This window comes from Gambusia affinis, linkage group LG05, assembly GCF_019740435.1.
Source record: "Gambusia affinis linkage group LG05, SWU_Gaff_1.0, whole genome shotgun sequence".
Lineage (NCBI taxonomy): Eukaryota > Metazoa > Chordata > Actinopteri > Cyprinodontiformes > Poeciliidae > Gambusia > Gambusia affinis.
In genome coordinates, this window is record NC_057872.1 from 21,717,695 (window position 1) to 21,735,082 (window position 17,388).

The 17,388-nt window shown below is 37.5% G+C and overlaps 1 protein-coding gene across 6 annotated transcripts in view; it reads left to right on the top strand.

Moving 5' to 3' along the window:
- The first annotated feature begins 1,572 nt into the window (after positions 1-1,572).
- The window catches only part of sema6e (sema domain, transmembrane domain (TM), and cytoplasmic domain, (semaphorin) 6E), a 158,502-nt gene continuing 142,686 nt past the window's right edge, over positions 1,573-17,388 (top strand). For 3 of the 6 annotated variants that reach the window (XM_044116566.1, XM_044116567.1, XM_044116572.1), the window contains exon 1: positions 1,591-1,813. The gene's annotated coding sequence lies outside the window, so the exon portion shown is untranslated. Of the gene's footprint in view, positions 1,814-4,539; positions 4,559-17,388 lie in introns of those variants that run through there. The other 3 variants (XM_044116573.1, XM_044116565.1, XM_044116568.1) reach the window with 3 other exon arrangements.

Below are 17,388 nucleotides of genomic sequence, written 5' to 3' on the forward strand. Positions count from 1 at the left end.
GAGGGCAGGAGCCAAAACTCTGACTTAAGATGATTGGTTCAGTCATCTTCCCTATGATTCAACTGCTGAACAGCTCAGATAGAGAGTTCTGTTTTTTTATTCCAATTATTTTATTCCATTTTTTCACAAGAGTTGGTTTCAGGCCTTAATTTTGGCAATAGAAAGGGAAAACAGGCTCAGCATAAGAAGTATTCAGTCACAAGGAAATCTTGGGCTTACCGCCTTATGACACAATTTTTGATAAGTGGAATACTATAGATTGATTTATGCTTCGGATTTGGTATTTTGCCTATATCAAGTTTGATCAAATGGCAACAATTTGGGTTTTTCTGGCCAGGTGTTCACAAAAGGCATTTTAAAATACTAAACATACTAGTTTGGTGAAAGTTTTCAATTGCTAAGATTATAACATATTTTAGTGTTTGAATAATTCACTAGGCAGAGTTAAGAACATTCATAATTTGAAACAAATTTCTTTGAAATTTATTTTGTATTGGCCTGGATAATAAATGAAAAGTTGTCAATGTTAAAAAATCTCAAGGGAATATTTTCCCATCACCTGAAACAAACGTTTAAATGTTTGGACAGTACAGTAGGAAATGTCATGCTACTAATACAAATAACTACAACACCAAAAAGCTTCTCAATTGAATTTCAAAAGCTAACCAATTTGTGAAGAAAATGCTTATTTACATGTTATAATTAAAATTAAATTAAGAGAAAATGTATGAATGCTGAGATTACATGATATTATATACAATTATATAATTAAATAAGTCAATATTTTATTAAATTAATTTGTTTAAATTTTAGAGGCGTAAAGATGCACCATAATTGCTTTCAACATGACTTTGTTTGTTTTTGACTCTTATTTTGAAGAACATATGGCTCTTTGCTACCTTTTATTGTGTGCCTTTCTGTGTTCTAGCTTTTTAGCCCTAACATTTTTCTTTTTGATAAGTAACATATCTGGAACAATGTCAAGCTATCAGAACATATGATTTCAAAGGAAATCATAATTTTGTTTTGAAGTTCAACTTCAAAAACATTTAAGTTATTCCAGTCTGATTCTTCACTGAACAAAAATTCCTAAATGGAACTATTTCATGAGAGAAATATATCTCATAATTAGATATATAATAATAAATATAAATGATATTTACTATTGTTATGCATTTTTATATATATGTATATGTATATTGTTTTAGACTGTGGCATTATTGGACATTCAAATTAGTTGTAGTATGTAATCGAAATAATAGAAGTTCAAGTTTATTGCAATTCATAATATCAATTACAAGAAATGCCTTTGACTTTTCTAGTGCTTTACTCGTGTATTTTCCTCCATGAGGTCAAACTGAGTTTGTTTACCATGTGCTGCGCTCTGATTGGCTTTTCAGGTTTATAGTACCGATGTTAAGGCGTTCAACATCTGGATGAAAAGTGAGCTGTGCTGGACGCGACTATCGTTTTATGTTCACTCATTCAACCAATCATAGCAGGGAATCTTTGTCAGTACGCTTTCTGATTGGTTGGAGCTCTTGTCTTAGTGAAGCAAGGAGGCGTGGCTTCGGCGGCTGTCGAGGTGTTGTGATTTTCAGTCGGACTGGCTGCAGTCCTGTGACAGTATTGTGGGGCGCCTTTTCTCTACTGGCGCTCTGGGAATACTAACTGTTTTCCGAAAACAACCAGCTTCTACACTAACAACTCTTCGTTTTTTTTTCTTTAAAACGGCTTGCTGTTGTTCCTGCGACCTCATAGAAAGACTGCTAGATACATTTTGCTACAGTGAAAGTGCCGTGGAAACAATAAGGTAAGAGCTGCCTGCTTTTCTAGTTGCGGACTGTGCGGTGCTGTCTCAGCTGTGCTGACTTTGCTCATTAAGACTCTGAGGATGCTCTAACTTTGCACAGAAGCGATGTTACAGCAGCAGCGTTAACTGCTAATAAACAACATAAGAATTCTAAATTGTTTTTGAACTCTCGCCAAGTTAAAGCCTTTCTTATTTAATTTTTTCCCCCAGCGGTCCAGTCATTCTTTGCGCTCAGACTGAATTGAATCAAGCTTCTCATAGATGGAATCGGGTGGACTTTTGTAATCTTCTTTAATAATTTTGTAAGAGATTGGTTTTTGTGTGTGTGTCTGCATTTGTTTTTCTTAGTCCACCATGTTATTGCAGCAGGAGTCTCTGCAAGTTATTGCAACCAGATCTCAGTGATTGGCCTTTTGTCTGGGACACAATTTTCATCTAAACAGCCGCTTGTTCCCAAGAGAAAGCTTTAACTTGTGCAAAACCGTGCACAATAAAAAAGGTGAGGTAAACAAATCAGTCTGACAGGACGCGATCATTGCATAAGTGTTTTATATTGTATTGATGGCGAACCTTTCCCTCCCACCTCGCCTACATTTTGCCTCTTAAATCATTCTTACTCCAGCTGCAGTTTAGTCTCGATGCCAGAATCTCTGGGGGAAGCGATGAGCTCATTGTTCTAATCTAACAGGTTTCTACTTCTTCACGCAGAGTTTAACATCAACCTGTGTTGGATCTCGCTAAAAATACACACAGATTTAGAATATTTTTTTTCTACCCTTATTTTTTTTCACCCCTAAGATTCCTCGAAGCGGCTGGTGGTTATTTACCTTGAAATAGATGCTTCGGAGTTGCTCTGCAGAAATACGGGTCTTTGATTTGTCTCAGCCTGTTGTGCATTAGGTGTCTCATCTCCCTCTGTGGGTTTTTAGTTTCAGCTGAGGCTAAGAACAATTGAACAGTAAATATATCTCACCCTGCACAACAGGAGCAATCGTCATGATTACTTTCCCCCCATATTTGCCTCATTTTTCTGACTCAAACTAGTCCTCTCCTTGCAAAAGTTTTCCAAGGATTAAAAAAAAAAAATCAGTTCAACTTTGCCCTGATTGGACTGGGTTATTTGCCGATTCTAAATGCTCCTTTGTTTTGATTTTCTGGTCAGATGTTTAAGTGCTGTCCATGTGGACAAATCTTGTGACTTTCTTTGGTTTAGCTTTGTCTCCTTCCTCTCAGCTGCTGCAATGACTTTGCAGGAAGGGAAGGGGTGGTGGCACTCATGGCTTGCGGTTTTCTTACCACACTTGTACAATGACTTTGCACTCTTTGCTGCTTCCAGAGTATTGCAGTATGGTTTCAGGTTATTCTATTTGACATGTAGCTGGTGTGCTGACAAGTAGGAGTGCTGCTTCCGTGCAGGGCGAGTGGGATGCTCCTGTGTGGCCCGATTCTCTACCAGCAGGTCTGTCTGTGGCGCTCCCACTCGCACTATGAATAGTGCAAACCTATCTACATTCAGCCCTCATTTGTGGTGGTTGTCAACACTCGGCATAAGGCGGCCTCTGTTTTTTCCGCTGCTTATACACATAATCATTAGGGAAAATTTGTTTCTGCTGACAAATGAGTTGGTCATAAATGTGAGAAAGTGTCAAGTGCCCAGTATTGCATTCATTCCTCATCATTGCTCAGAATTACTTTCTCTTCATCCAGTCCTCGTTCCCCGAGCCCTGATAGGTTTGTCGCTTAGTTTGTGTGGTTAATGGTGCATTTAGCCCAGTGTGTAATTTTATTTCCGATTTCCATTTTATCGTTTGCTTTGAGTTTGAAATGACGGACCCTATATGTGCGGATGGCATCCTCCTAATGGTCCTCAGGGTAATGATGGTTGAAATAGGCTTCTAACCGGAGGCTGAGAGCTCTGGCCCCTTGGGGGACATTCAGTTTGACTATTTTCATGTCAAGATGAAGTGTTCAGTAACCGTGTCTATGGATATAAAGCGAACACTCTAACTTATTTTGCAGCTTTGATCGGTCAAAAAGGAAAAAAGCTATATTTCAGTGCAATGGATGAAGACGCTTTGCATTTTCTCCCCAGGCACTCTTGAAGTTGCTGAATAGCTGCACTCATCTGCCATTTCCCCCATTCTGTGCTCAGAAGAACTTGAGGGCGTTGCATGATAGATTTCAGGCTGTTGTCGTGCCACCTTAACAACAGTGATTTGTCTGAAGTGTCTCATATCTCCAAGCACCATCCGTAACAGCTGATGTCTAAAGAATGGGTTGGTGCAATACCGTGCTTCAGGAAGCAACAGTTAACCCAGCCCCTCTTCACATCCACAACATATGGGACTTTGTTTGGCCCTGCACCTGAGAGCGGCACTGATCTGTGACACCTCATATTTCATTTTGATAATGGTTGGTTACCCGTGGCAACTGTGCTGCCAGGGAGAGTCTTGCTTCTTGAAGGGCATGGGAGGAAAGATAAAAGGTAGGTGGGTTATGGGGATGTGCACTTCAAGGTTTTTTTTTTTTTGTTTTTCCCCCTCTCAGTACCTCCACCCTTTCCTGGCTGGTGTATTGTAGCCAGTGAAGGGTGTGGAACCCCTGGGGAGTGAATTATTACCTGTCAGCCCTGCAAGCTCCCTGCCATCCATAATCCCAGCCTGACACAGCACAGGCCAGGCCGGGCTATCTGCTGAGACCACCGGGCCTTGGACTCAAGGTCTGGCCCTGTTGAGGCCACAGCTGGTAAGAACATGTTGCATCAGGTGTAACGAATGCACAGTCTCATACCTTATGCAGCATGGCATGTGGCTCTTCCATCATTGCCGTTTCTGAATGTGTTTTTTTTTTTTTTTTTTTGTGCTCCTAGACCTGAGAGGAAGAAACTTCTCTTCTTTGCCTTTGTGTTACATTTTCTGTTTTGCTGAGTTGGTGCTCTCAATCTTCCAGGTATATTAGTATGCCTGATTTTTAAAGTTCATTTAAAGATTGCCTTTGGCACCGATGTAATAGATGGTGCCAGTTTTGTTGCATCTGCTTCCCTATTATTGGTCCAGACTGATGGAAGTTAAAGTGAAAACAGTACTGACAGTTATCCCTCCCATTGGTGTGATCCAAAGCCTTGGCAGAATTGTAATTACACTTGATTCCAAAAACAGGCGTGTAGCTTTATCCCTTCTGTGGTCCTGGTGTGGGTTCCTCCTGCAATGGAAATTACAGTCAAGCTGATGAGCGTGTAAATTACGGTAGGGAAGCTTCAGAGTTCAGTGAAAGGCTAGAGGGGTGAGATAGAAAAAGAGGCGGGACGTGGCGGACCACTAAATGGACAAGTGACAGCCCTCGGTCCGTCCATCCAGACTGGCTGTCTTTTTGTGGTTTCTCCAGCTTATTCTTCTGCAACGTTAACCCCTTGTCAAACATGGACTTGGGTTTTTCTTGCCAACCCACCAAGGCCACAAGCAGTGAGCAGAAACACTTCACAACTGTTTGGTTATGTGCTTCATGGAGCACAGTGGATGAAGTCCAGCAATTAGAGGGGAGCATATAACCCAAAGCTCGCAAAATCAGCAGATTCCCCAAGATTTATATTTCTATGGCAGAGAGGGGCTCCGGGCCAATAAAAGCACCTTTAAGAATTGAAAGCTGTAATGCTGCATGAATTTTCAAAGTGGCTGTTCTCCTTTGTCTCACATAAATGTTTAGACATGCCTGGTTTTGGCATGAAGTTAGAGTCATTCTTGACTCATGGCTTTGTCTTTAACACTCCCCAGTCAGTTGTCCCTGTTAAAGAGATTACCCACTCCTTCACACACGTTCAATCATGTGTTTCAAAAGATGCACATACTATGCACAAAGTAGCATGGAAACTATCCAACTTGTTTGAACCACTTAATCCTTGCAGGTTGTTAGGGTGCTGTTTCCTATCTCGAGCAGTGAGCAAGAGTCAAGGTATACCCTTACCTACAGCGAGGCATTCTAAATTTGCCAGGTAAGGTTTTGGAGCAAAAAAGGAAATACAACATGGACGAAAAAATCCCCATGCAGTGGGAGAACATGCAAACTCCACAAAAGAGTCAACAGCTGGGGCTGAGACCCAATACTTTGGTTTTGCAAGGCAACCATGCTAAAACTGTTCCTCCATACAGCTTGTACTTAAAGTTATATCTAAAAATCTTCCTCTGTGTAGCATAAACATAATCTTCTCGTGTAAGGATAATTAAGAAATCACAGCAGATTTAATCACTAATTTAAAGTGCAAGAAAAAAAATCCCCTTTCCACTTCTTTGTTTAATGATGGGAAACATCTGAGCTCAGGAAAGGTGTGTTTATTAATAACCTTGATCCATAAATTTCTGCTAACGATTTGTTCTGTAGATATTCTCTGTTAATTAAACATGCTTTTTGCAACCTGGTTGTGTATAAACAGCCAGTTCGTTCTTACTCACAGGTCATTTACTGTATAGCAAGTTGAATCACTGTTACCTTCAGCTGCTCTTATCAATGAGAATTATTGAGTAATCTTACTCATGATGGAATCACAGCAGGGTTGTCTGTACAAGTTTAAGTTTAAGACATCTTATCTGCTGCTGTTTGAGTAACTTCATTGTTGTGTCATACCATATTTGGAAGGTTTTTGTTCATTGCTAAGCATTCCACCACTGTTTCTGTAATATCATCTTCATCTGCAGATCAGAGCAAAGAATCCATGTTTTCTTTTTAGCTTGTGGAATTCATAAACAGAGAAATCCCAGATCGGAACTCGCATCTATATCACATTTCCGATGCAAAAGTAGGATTATTGCAAAGTACAAAGTGGTATTTGTTTTTACACATTGCCACATTAAAATAAAAAATGTCCATGTATTTTTGTTGAATTGTTTGTTTAGAAGAACACAAAGTAGCACACGACATATAATGTGTCAAAAGCACAAAAAGTTTAGTGAAGTTTTGCATAACACTGAAGCACATATTTTTAATTACTAATAAATAATTACACACTGTAAAGGCCCACATTGTGAGCACTGAACTTTAGTCTTTTTCTATATTTTGCCTTTTGTTCTGCATGCTATTTCCATCTTATGTCTAATTTGTGAATTTGATTTTTATGTAAGCAGCACTGTATGAAAAAAAAAACCCAGTATATTTCTAACAACTTTTTTTTCACAGCATATTAGTTTCCGTGCATCATACTTTTTTTTTTTTTAGCTCATTTTCATCCTTTTTGCTGAGTGGTTTTCTGCGCTTCATTTCACTGAGATTGGCTCTCAATCAAACAGTGTGGGCGGCACAGTAACGATCCTTTTTCTTGGATTTTCAATTTGTGAAGTTTTCTTTTCTGTTAGTGAAGTTTTTTCTTTGCCAGTTCTACTGCTGTGGCTATCACAACTTTGTACTAACAGCCCAGTTACTCTCTCTCCTCCCCCCCTTTACAAACTGCTGTTTTTTCTGAAGGAAATGTAACCATCCATCTTTGTGCCAGAGGTTATTTTGCTACAGAGACCTACCAGTCACCAGCAGGTCTTCCCCATCTCTTTTATGTGGTGCATGCACTCTGTGTGAACATTTAGCTTAGCTTTTTTTATGCTCCATGTCACAATGATATGGAACATACTGATTATCATTGGTGATGCACCAATCAAGATGACATTGATTCTAAATGGTCAGTTTTTCTTGATCAGATTTATCAGATATTAAAAAAGGAATTTTCTTTCATGTTTATTAAATTGATTACGCTGCACACCAAAATTACAGTTCAGTATAATTTTGGTTCAGCTTTCATTATTTTGGGATATTACCTTTTAGAAGGAGGAGATAGACCTTCTAGTGATCAGCACAGCTGGATTGAAATCTGATGGATCTTTAAAAGTTAATAAAATGGAACTTTGTGTAGGGAAAATAGAAGTGGACTATAGACGAATCCTTGGGGGTCTGCACACGTGAGAGGAGTAGTTTGTGTTAATATGGAAATCATAAAGTCAAACATCAAATAAAAACAGAAATATTGGCCAGAAATGCCTGATTAATGCAACTGCATTAAATCGCTTCTTAAAACTCATTTTTATTCCTTGGCATTTAATTGAACTAGTGTTTGATACTTTGTTTTTATTTATTTGTGTTGTTGTCACTCTTGTACAGCACTTTGGTGCAGTTCTATGCCTGTTTTAAAGTGCTATATAAATAAATTTGACATTGACATTGACAACTGTAAGTGTCATCAAAAATGTTTTGTTTCATTTGCTCTCAATTAGGTGTTAAAACTTTCCAGCCAGAATGTGAAATTTGTAGTTTCAAACTTAGAAGGTGGCAGCATGCCTGAACTGCTGATTTGTGCAGCTTGAAGATAAGAAAACAACTTCTATCTAAAGAGGTGTGTTCATGCAGATATTTTGGGAATCTTTTGTCAGGAAACTGCTTCCAAGAGCATCTTCACCAATCGGGGGATAATGACAAAATTAGCGCCTCTTCTTTTTTTTCTTTCATCATCAGCTTTTTAATACCTGAAATATCAAAACATTATGACAGAAACTCAGTTCTGTCTTTTTGTGAGACAACTCCGAAAAGCAAAATATTTCTTTTTTCTTTCTATGATCATTGCTGCCTCCTTTATACTTTATTATGGTTATTCAGCTGATGACACAACACAGTTTTAAGGAGTATATTTTTATTTAAATAGAAATAAATAAAAAAACAACAACTGATTTTTATAAAATCTTCCACTTTTTCTACATATTGTATCCTCTGATTAGTGACAAAAGTAACAGTGTATGCAGACATTGATTACACCCATTAATTAGCTGTGTTAAGTGATGATTAGCCTTTAATGTATTATAGTTTAAAACAAGTTCATTGTAGATTGTGAAGTTGAAGTCGTTCACTAATAAATAAATAATCCTTATACTTTTTAAGTTATTGATAACTGAAATGAAGACACAACTACAGAAAAAAAAAAATCAGGACTCAAGAATAAGACCATTATTTTGTAGGTGGAGATAGCTTGTGGATAAAGGTCAAAGTAATTAGTATGACAAATTCCTAATTAGTTAAATTATTATGTATTTTGGTAAATAGCTATAGATTTACATTGATATTGAAATGTCATTAGCTGTTTACAGAACAGAGTGAGATAAAAATGTTTTTCTATAGTGCTGCTGCAAAATTTAGCAATATTTTCTTGTCAGGTTTCTGGTTTCCGCCTTGTCTAAAGCATTTAGATTTAATATGCAAAGCAGGGCAGCTCTGCTGATTTGTTACTATAAAAGTAATTCTGAGTTATGGCCATGCATTATTGTTGATTATTGTGAAATGGGAATTTTTACAGCCCTGAAAGGTGAAATGAAGCAGGAAATTAAAAACCTAAGATAAGGACTTCTTTTATTTTGTCATATTTATTCAAAGCTGCTTGGTTCACCTGGTAAGATCCCATTATATCCCACCCTTGCTGCCCACACATTTAACAGACAAATATTCATATCTTTAATTTAAGTATGCAGATCTCCCAACCTCCTTCATCCCTCCCAAAGATTTTTCAGATGTCTTTCAAAAATTGAATGCTCTTCTCTAAGCGGTGTAACATGATCCCTGTACTTGATCTCCCAATTCTCAAGACAAGGAGAAATTCAGACATGATTCACAGCCTATTTCATTAGATTTATTTGAATTTATTGGCTTTCTTGTGGTTAATTTTTCAGAAAGCAATTCCCAAAAGAAGATTTTGATCTCTCCTAGCACATGTTACACTCAGAAACCTGCAAAAATTAATCTAAGAAGTCACTGCAGGTTTCTTTCTGAATTTTATTTTATTTTTTTCAATTAGCAATTAAAATGAAAGCGTGCATGCTATTATTGGTGTACATTTTGGTTTTCACCATATGTGCAGCGAATATTTGATTTGGACTTTGTCAACTAGATAAGTCTACACTCCTACACATGCTGTGGTCATTTTCCTTCATTTCCCAGAACTACAGGCTGGTTTCCATCAAACTGAGGCTATTTTTAGAACAGTCTTCAGTGGGGCTATCGGGGGTATGGTGGGGTTCAGTTAATGTCATATGAATCCAAACTGGGCAGTGGTCCAATGTGAGTAAAACATACCATCCCCTCCTCTTCTCATGTACTCTGAAACTCTTCCCATTCCAGTAATATGTGTGTGTGTGTGCGTGTGTGTGTGTGTGTGTGTGCGTGGTGGGGCGTGTGTATGTGTGTGTAGATTTATTAACCAAGTGTTGACTCACCCCTGCAGCTATGCATGTGGAAGTGTGTGGGGGGAGATTGCTTTCTTGAAGACAGTTAAAATTAGCTCCTCATATTGCAGGAGAGTTTTTAAACTGTTCTGCACAGAGGAAGAGAAACAAAACCAGCATTTTTAAAATGGAAAACAATCTGCTTTATGGTAAAGACTTTTGAACTGAAATTAAAACTTTGGCAATTTCTTAACTTTCAGCTCATTGGATGATTCACATGTTGATGGATTCACAATTAATAGACTTTTTTTTTATTCAATCTATAACCTGGATAGAATAATTCAGTTCAGTAGGGACATTTCAAGGTACTATTATAATGTCTAAAGTTGCAAATCTGGTGCTAAAGCTAATTCTCAAAATACTAGTGATGGTTGTTTTCATAAATTTTTGGTTTCTGGTGAATGTTTTTACAGAATGTAATGGGAAACAATGTTACTAAAGGTTGGATAACAACTGAAGGTGACGATGGTCAAGTTGGTTTTCATGAAACTGAATTGGAGTCAAACTGTGAAGCTCCAAACATTTGAACAGGTTCAGAGTAATTGCAGATAATTCAACATAAGTGTGTTTGTGTGCTCCTGCAGTGATGTGGATGGCTGCTTCATGCAACAAAACATGATCATTAATTTACTGTGAGGGTGGAAGCTTGTTTTCATACAGAGATGAATAAACACAACAAAACACATCTTGTTAAGTCACGCAAGATGACTGCATTTTCCAGGGTATGGATCTATTCTTTTTTTGTTTTTGGTTTGATCTTTCCCTCCTCATTGCCTCCTACATTCTCCCACTTCCCTTAATCTGTCCCTGAGGGGTTAGTTTCTGGTGATTGACAGGAAGGATACCATCCGTGTATAAACAAAATCTCGGACCACACTATTGCTTTAAAGTCACAAGTAAATGATGGGAGAATGTGACAAGAATAAGGGTGCAAACACACATTCACACTCTAGCCATGTCTTAGACTGACAGTAGCCCTCCAGCGAAACCTTGTGCACTAGTGTTGACCTGTGGCTTCAGGTACCAGGAGAATAAAATGTCAAAGTCCAAATTAAAGACTTGGACAGAAAGACCGTTCACAGGAATTTATAGTTTGAGGCAAATTTTTAAAAACCTTTCTGCAGGATTTGTTTTTTTTTTTTGTAGTTATTTTCTTGACTGCTGATTTTAAAACCCAGTTTTACATCCAAGTCATTTAAGCTCTAAACATCTTTTTTGATTGCTTCTTATGTTTTACTTTTTCTTAAGTTTGTCATCAAGATTTTGTTTGATATTCTCTTCATGTGAAAACAGTGCCCTGTCAGTGTACTGCAAATTAAAAAACCTTGGTTCTACTAAATGTCATAGTTTACTTTTGCTCTTTGTGTGATTTATGTTTTCAAGGGTCTAAAGTCCTAACTGATCCAAACCCTTAAGACATTTTTATTTATTTTTTTGCTGGACAGTTATTTCTTTATGTGCTTTCAGAGTTTGACCACAAGTCTTGAACATGATGTACCAGTGATATCTTTAAAATAGGAAATTTATAAAAGCTCACTTTGTTGCTTGGTCATTTTTCTTAATTTAACATTTTGTTCTGCAGGCATAACTAATATTTGCAAACCACTATCACTCTTCTCAGTTCATAAAGGTCTCTGACCGATGTAATTTTCAGTGTGGAATAGGATATAGAGATCCACTCATAGGGCCGCATTTTAGCTGGCAGAGTGCACTCAGATATGTTCAAAGAGCTGTAGGATTGTCCATATTGTACACTATGTAGCACAGATTACAACACTACAGATTTTGACACACACTCCCACTCACACAGTGCAAAGCTGTAAGTGTGTAGATTTAATTTAATGCACATAAAAGCCGTTTTATTGTTTTTCTTCTTCACCGCACCTGTAAATTTAAATTGGGTTCTTGGTAACTGAGTTTTATTAAAAACAAAAAAAGTTGAGGTAGATAATTAGGTGTCGGAGCTCTTCTGTCGGCATCTGTCGGGTACATTTTTGGCAGGAATAAAATTCATAGGCAAAATTTAAGCAATTAAAAAAACAAATAAATTAAAGTTGTCGGATCATTGTATAGTGTAGTGCATTAACATCAACACCATAGCCCTTCTTTTACAATAAACCTTTTTTGCATACCACACAAAGAAATGTAAGCAAAGTTTTGCACTTTAAGCTTTGAATTATACATCTTAAGTGCCAACGCAGAACAACATGAATAAATAAAAAACAATGCACATATTATCCATGTATTAAGCTTGATCATTTGGAATGTAAAATGTGGTTGAATTGGAGATAAACTAAAATAATTGTGTGTTCCTTAACACAGAGGCACAGCACTAGTCAGTAAAATGAGAAAAATAAGAAAATGTAGAAGACTTTGCTAACCTCTGACTTCATTTAGCAGAAAGGAAACATCTCACGGTTGTTATTTATTATTCTGACTCATAACCCCTTATGCATGGCGTGTGAGTTTGCAGTGAAACCTGCATACCATACAGTCCTCTTTATCGTCACCCAAACTGAAGTGCTTTCATTCTTTTAATTTGCTTCATCTTTGTAAACCCCTAAAAAATCTACTTAATTTAGAAGTTCTAGGTTTTCCCTTGAAATTTACAATTTAAAGTGAATTTTCAGTGCTACTCACTGTCTGCCTTTGTTATGTGGATCTATTCCTACCTCCTGCTACATCTAGAGCAGCTGAAATACCAGTGATTGTGAAGTAAAAAAACAAAGATGCATAGATTATGAAAAAGAACCTTGTTCTTTCTGTTACCTGTAACTGTACTGAAATATTGACAAATTAAAATTAGGAAAGCAAACTTGCTGATATTGGTCTAAATCTTCAACAAATGGCTTCAGATGAAGAAAAATATGAGGTTTTTTTTAATCTTCTGTGTTGAGACAGGGCTATGTTTTAAACTAAATGAAAAAGGGCTGCTAAAACACACAAACTTTTTAACGTTGTTAATTCTGTGCTTTTTCTGCCAGAGAGAAAATATTTGTTGTTAAGAAAAATGGCTCAGAGATGATGCAGTGTCCAAAGTCCCTGGTGAGTGATTTAAGTGGGGCACAATTACAATACTAATGTGGAACATGTGATACTGATGCAGTGAGTGGATGTTGTTTTGCTTTTTAGTGGATTTGATGTCATAAAAATGTCCTTGACTGTTTAAAGGAAACTATCGGTCTATGAACTTAAACCAGCACCTCCCAATGATCTGTTGCTCTTCCTACAACATGATCCACTTTAGTATTTACTACTTCAGCCCTTCTGATGTGAAAATGAAACATGTCAGAGTACAAACAGACTAACTGGTCTGTGCCCGACATGTGCAGGAGACACAGGTCACTTACTGAACTGAGGCGGTCTATTCAGCAGGAAGATCTTTTTAATTAGGCTATGTTCTTTTAATTAAGCACCCAGCGTAATGTCTGTGTCCATTTGTCACCCTGCTTTGCTCAGGCACAGCTGGTTGAAAATACCCTCTTTTGTGTCCTCAGAGTTTCAGAGGACCTTGCTTCTCATTAAATATCCTCTTTCATAGAAGCTTACTTTTTTTCTGGGTTCTTCTTTAGATTAGCATGATAATACCCCAAAGAGAGTTGAAAAAGTGGTGGAGAGCTGTTGCTGGACTGCTCATCAGATTGAACATGTTCAAGACCCTGGTTATTATCATTCCCAATGCACCATCGGTTAAACTATCAGCCTGAATTCCGACATTTATCTCCAGTGTCATAGAATGAGTGTCAATTGCATAGGGAGCACAGTGGCAAATTACAGGTTATGTCTTGCTCCTAGGAGCCTGGATCTTTCCCCAGTGTAATTATGCTATGCTAATTCTGCCCCCCATCCAGTTTCCATGATGGAAAGAAGGCTTCCCAACAGTTTGGATGGGAATTGAAACTTGAATGAGTAAATGTATTCATTTGCACACTGGCCATGCCCACAAAACCTGAGCACATCCTCCCTTTTTCCCTTGAGCCAACAAAAAAATAAATAAATAAAAATGGCAGCAAGGAAAGTCTCCACTTGGAGCTTGCAGCCGTTTTTCAGAGACTGGGTCAGCTACAGGTCAGCCCACCTTGAACTCCTCAGCTGGATTTATTGTGTCGTAGGTGGACAGGGTCAGGCTGCACTCCTCCCCTCAACACGAGAACTTTGTTAGTGTCGGACATGGAGCAGACACTGGCACTACAGACAAATCCCTATCCCTCCCTCCAAGGAGATCCCCGCTGGGTTCAGAGGTCTTGTGTTAAGGGTGGTGGCATGACCTGAATACTGATTGATTTTTCTGCAGTATGCACCAGGGTGGGACTATGGGGGAGGGAGTCAAACCTCTTATGCTCACCCCCCGTGGAGAAGTGGAATAAGGGAGTTTTGCACAAAGACAGGAAACGCTCCTGGTCGCAACTTGTTTGACTTTTCTGCTCCACTGTAAACCTCAGCGGGTGTGTGTTTTCACTTTGCCTGAAACAAGATACCACACCACATGTTTTCGCTTAGCAGACAGCTGAGTGGGGAGAGGGCATGAGTGGGGTCTGTTTGTCATTTGGTGGGAGACAGAAGAGGCTACACTACAAAGTTCCTCTGGAGGATTTATTACTTGTTTAAACACTAGCCCAGGCTGGCCAATGAATATTGTATCAAGTATTCCTTTGGCACAGTTCAAAGGAATCAAAATGGGACTCATTTGATAGCTACATAGTAGTCATAATTAAAAATCACAAATATTCAATGAACATTTTTTGTTAGTTATCCCTAGGTATATATTGGATAATGTATCTAAGAAGAAGGAAGTTGGGGTTTTTGTCTAGAAACATGGTTTAGAGAACTGGAAGACGAATAATGGATGCGTTTCAATGTCAGCTGAGTGAATATGAGAAGCTTTCACATAATCTTTTGGAGCAACAGTTATCTATACTTTACACAGAATCCTCTGTTAAATATGGAATAAACTTGACATCTTCTGTAGGTGTTTATTTTTCTAAAATTTTAATCACATTTAGTTTAAACTCATTTGAATTTGAATGCATCATATGCCAGAAATATTACATTTCGATTTTTTTTATTTCAGTTACACAACATGTAATTTGTGGTATGTCATACCAAAGTAGATCCAGGTGCTTTGTCTTTGAGCTCAAAAATGTTGCAATTTAGTTACTGGACTGACATGGTGTCGCAATTTTAGTATTGGACTGAGCTTGATCCAAATTGTTCATCAGCAAATAACAACTACTTTATGAGTTTAGTTGATCAGTAACCTAAAAAGCCTGTAAGTTGTTTTAAGTCTTGTTTCTGCTCTGTAATATATAATTTTTTCATTCAATTCTAAACTTGTTTTCTTGACAGGCTGAATATAAAGCATGCAAGAATGGCAAGCTGACAAAGTTATTTAAATGGGATTAAAATAAATCCATTTCTGGTGGGTGTAATGGAGAAAGTCTGTAATATTTTGGCCTCAAAATCATGAAATATTGAAACAGAAATCTCAGGAAAAAATGTTTTATAAGAATTGTGGAATCATTTGGCTGCATTTTGTTATGACTATTTAATATGGGTGAACCCAGTAATTATCTTGGGGAATTCCCATGTGCAGCTGAAGAAGACCGTAGCTTCCACATTCTAACTGTAAACAACATTTATCTTTGGGCATCAGACTCTACTAAGCTCCATAGATACATTAACAATCTGTTAACAGAGCCTTCCACGTTCCTTTCTTATCCTCTCTCCCCAAGCATTTTAATACTTCCCTGAATGAAACAAAAATCACATTTGAAGTTTGAACACAATCTCTAATCAAGTTAAATACAAGTTATTTAATGATTATTTCAAAGCTTTCTGGACTGTAAAATTAGCCTAGCTAAGATTACACCAAATGAAACTTTTTGCTAAGTTATGTTTAAGATACACTCGCACACTGTATTTTGTAAGACTAGTTCATCAGCAATCTTTCTTATTTTGAAATCATAGGTGTGCTTTGGCTAAACTTGTTACAAGGCTGTTTTTGAAGTGCCCTACACAAAGACAACTCTTTAGGTTAAAGTTTATGTCTGAGCAGTGTCTGGTTTGTTACACTGACAAACTGAGATCAGTTGTTTAATTAGTTTAGCTTTCTTCTAAGGTAGCCAAAACAGATGCACCGCTATGAAAATTTGGGCGGATTTCATTTCTAATTTTTATTCTACTGATAGGGGCAATAACCAATACTTATTGAAAGCCACATCACCAACATTGCTTTGATTGTTTCTTTTAAACACCCCCACATCCTGCACCACATCACGATCACAATCACATAACGAAACGATTGACACATAACCAACTCCCTCCTTTCTCTCTCCTGAAACATAAATGACAACAAAGTGGAAATAAGCATTGATGATTCTCCTTTTTAGCATATTGGTCTTGGACCAATAAGTGAAAGTAGGCTGGTATTAATAAAATCGGCCAATACCAATGTCGCCAATACATTGACAGGCACCAAACTGTAGTTGAGTGCTTAACAGAAATGCCTCTTTGTAGCTTACCAATTGTAGTTCTTTGTTCCTTTTATTTTTTTTAAGGGAGAACCTTTTTAAAAACTGTTTTACACATTTATTGCACTAACTCTTATCCCTGATCATTCACCTTCAAGTCTGTGTGTAGATTACTGGTGTTAAGTCTATTTCAGTAGGATAAGTAGATGTTGTCAGGCTAAACAGTATGCCTGAAGAGAGTATCTTGATAGTAACCAGGCCCCTCCATCCAGCCTCTTTGAGTTCATTCAGAAGATTATCAAAGTAATTATTTATTCCCTCCATTTGGGTGACTGCATGTTGTTTTCTTATGCTTGTTGACCAGAAACAATGAAAAACATTGCCAATAAAAATAAGAGCCACTTCTTTTTGTGTGTAAGGTTTAAAGAGTTAAAATATTTATACAAGCAAAGCAAGCTTCCAATGCAACTGTACTGACCAAGTTCTGATTTTATTTCTTCAGTTGAGGTGATGTACTGGATCAATTATTTTTATTTTATTTTTTTCAGTTTAACACATTTTGTCCTCATTGGGCTTTTAATGACAAAGTTTGTCTATGTCTCTCCACTGTTGTCTTACAGTGCTTTAGAAATGTGAGCAGTTTGTGATGTCCAGTATTTCTAAAAATGTACCAATTACCTTCTCCTTATCTTTTGGTTGAATACTTGTGTGAATCTAGCATATGGCCTGATCCACGTCAACAGACCTAAAGTGTGCCACAAAGGACTCTTATTAAATTCATCCAGTTGTATTTAAGGGCAATTTTCAGTCTGGAGACTGAACATGCTTCAGAGATATTCAGTCTAGACCTTTTGTCGAGCTGGCA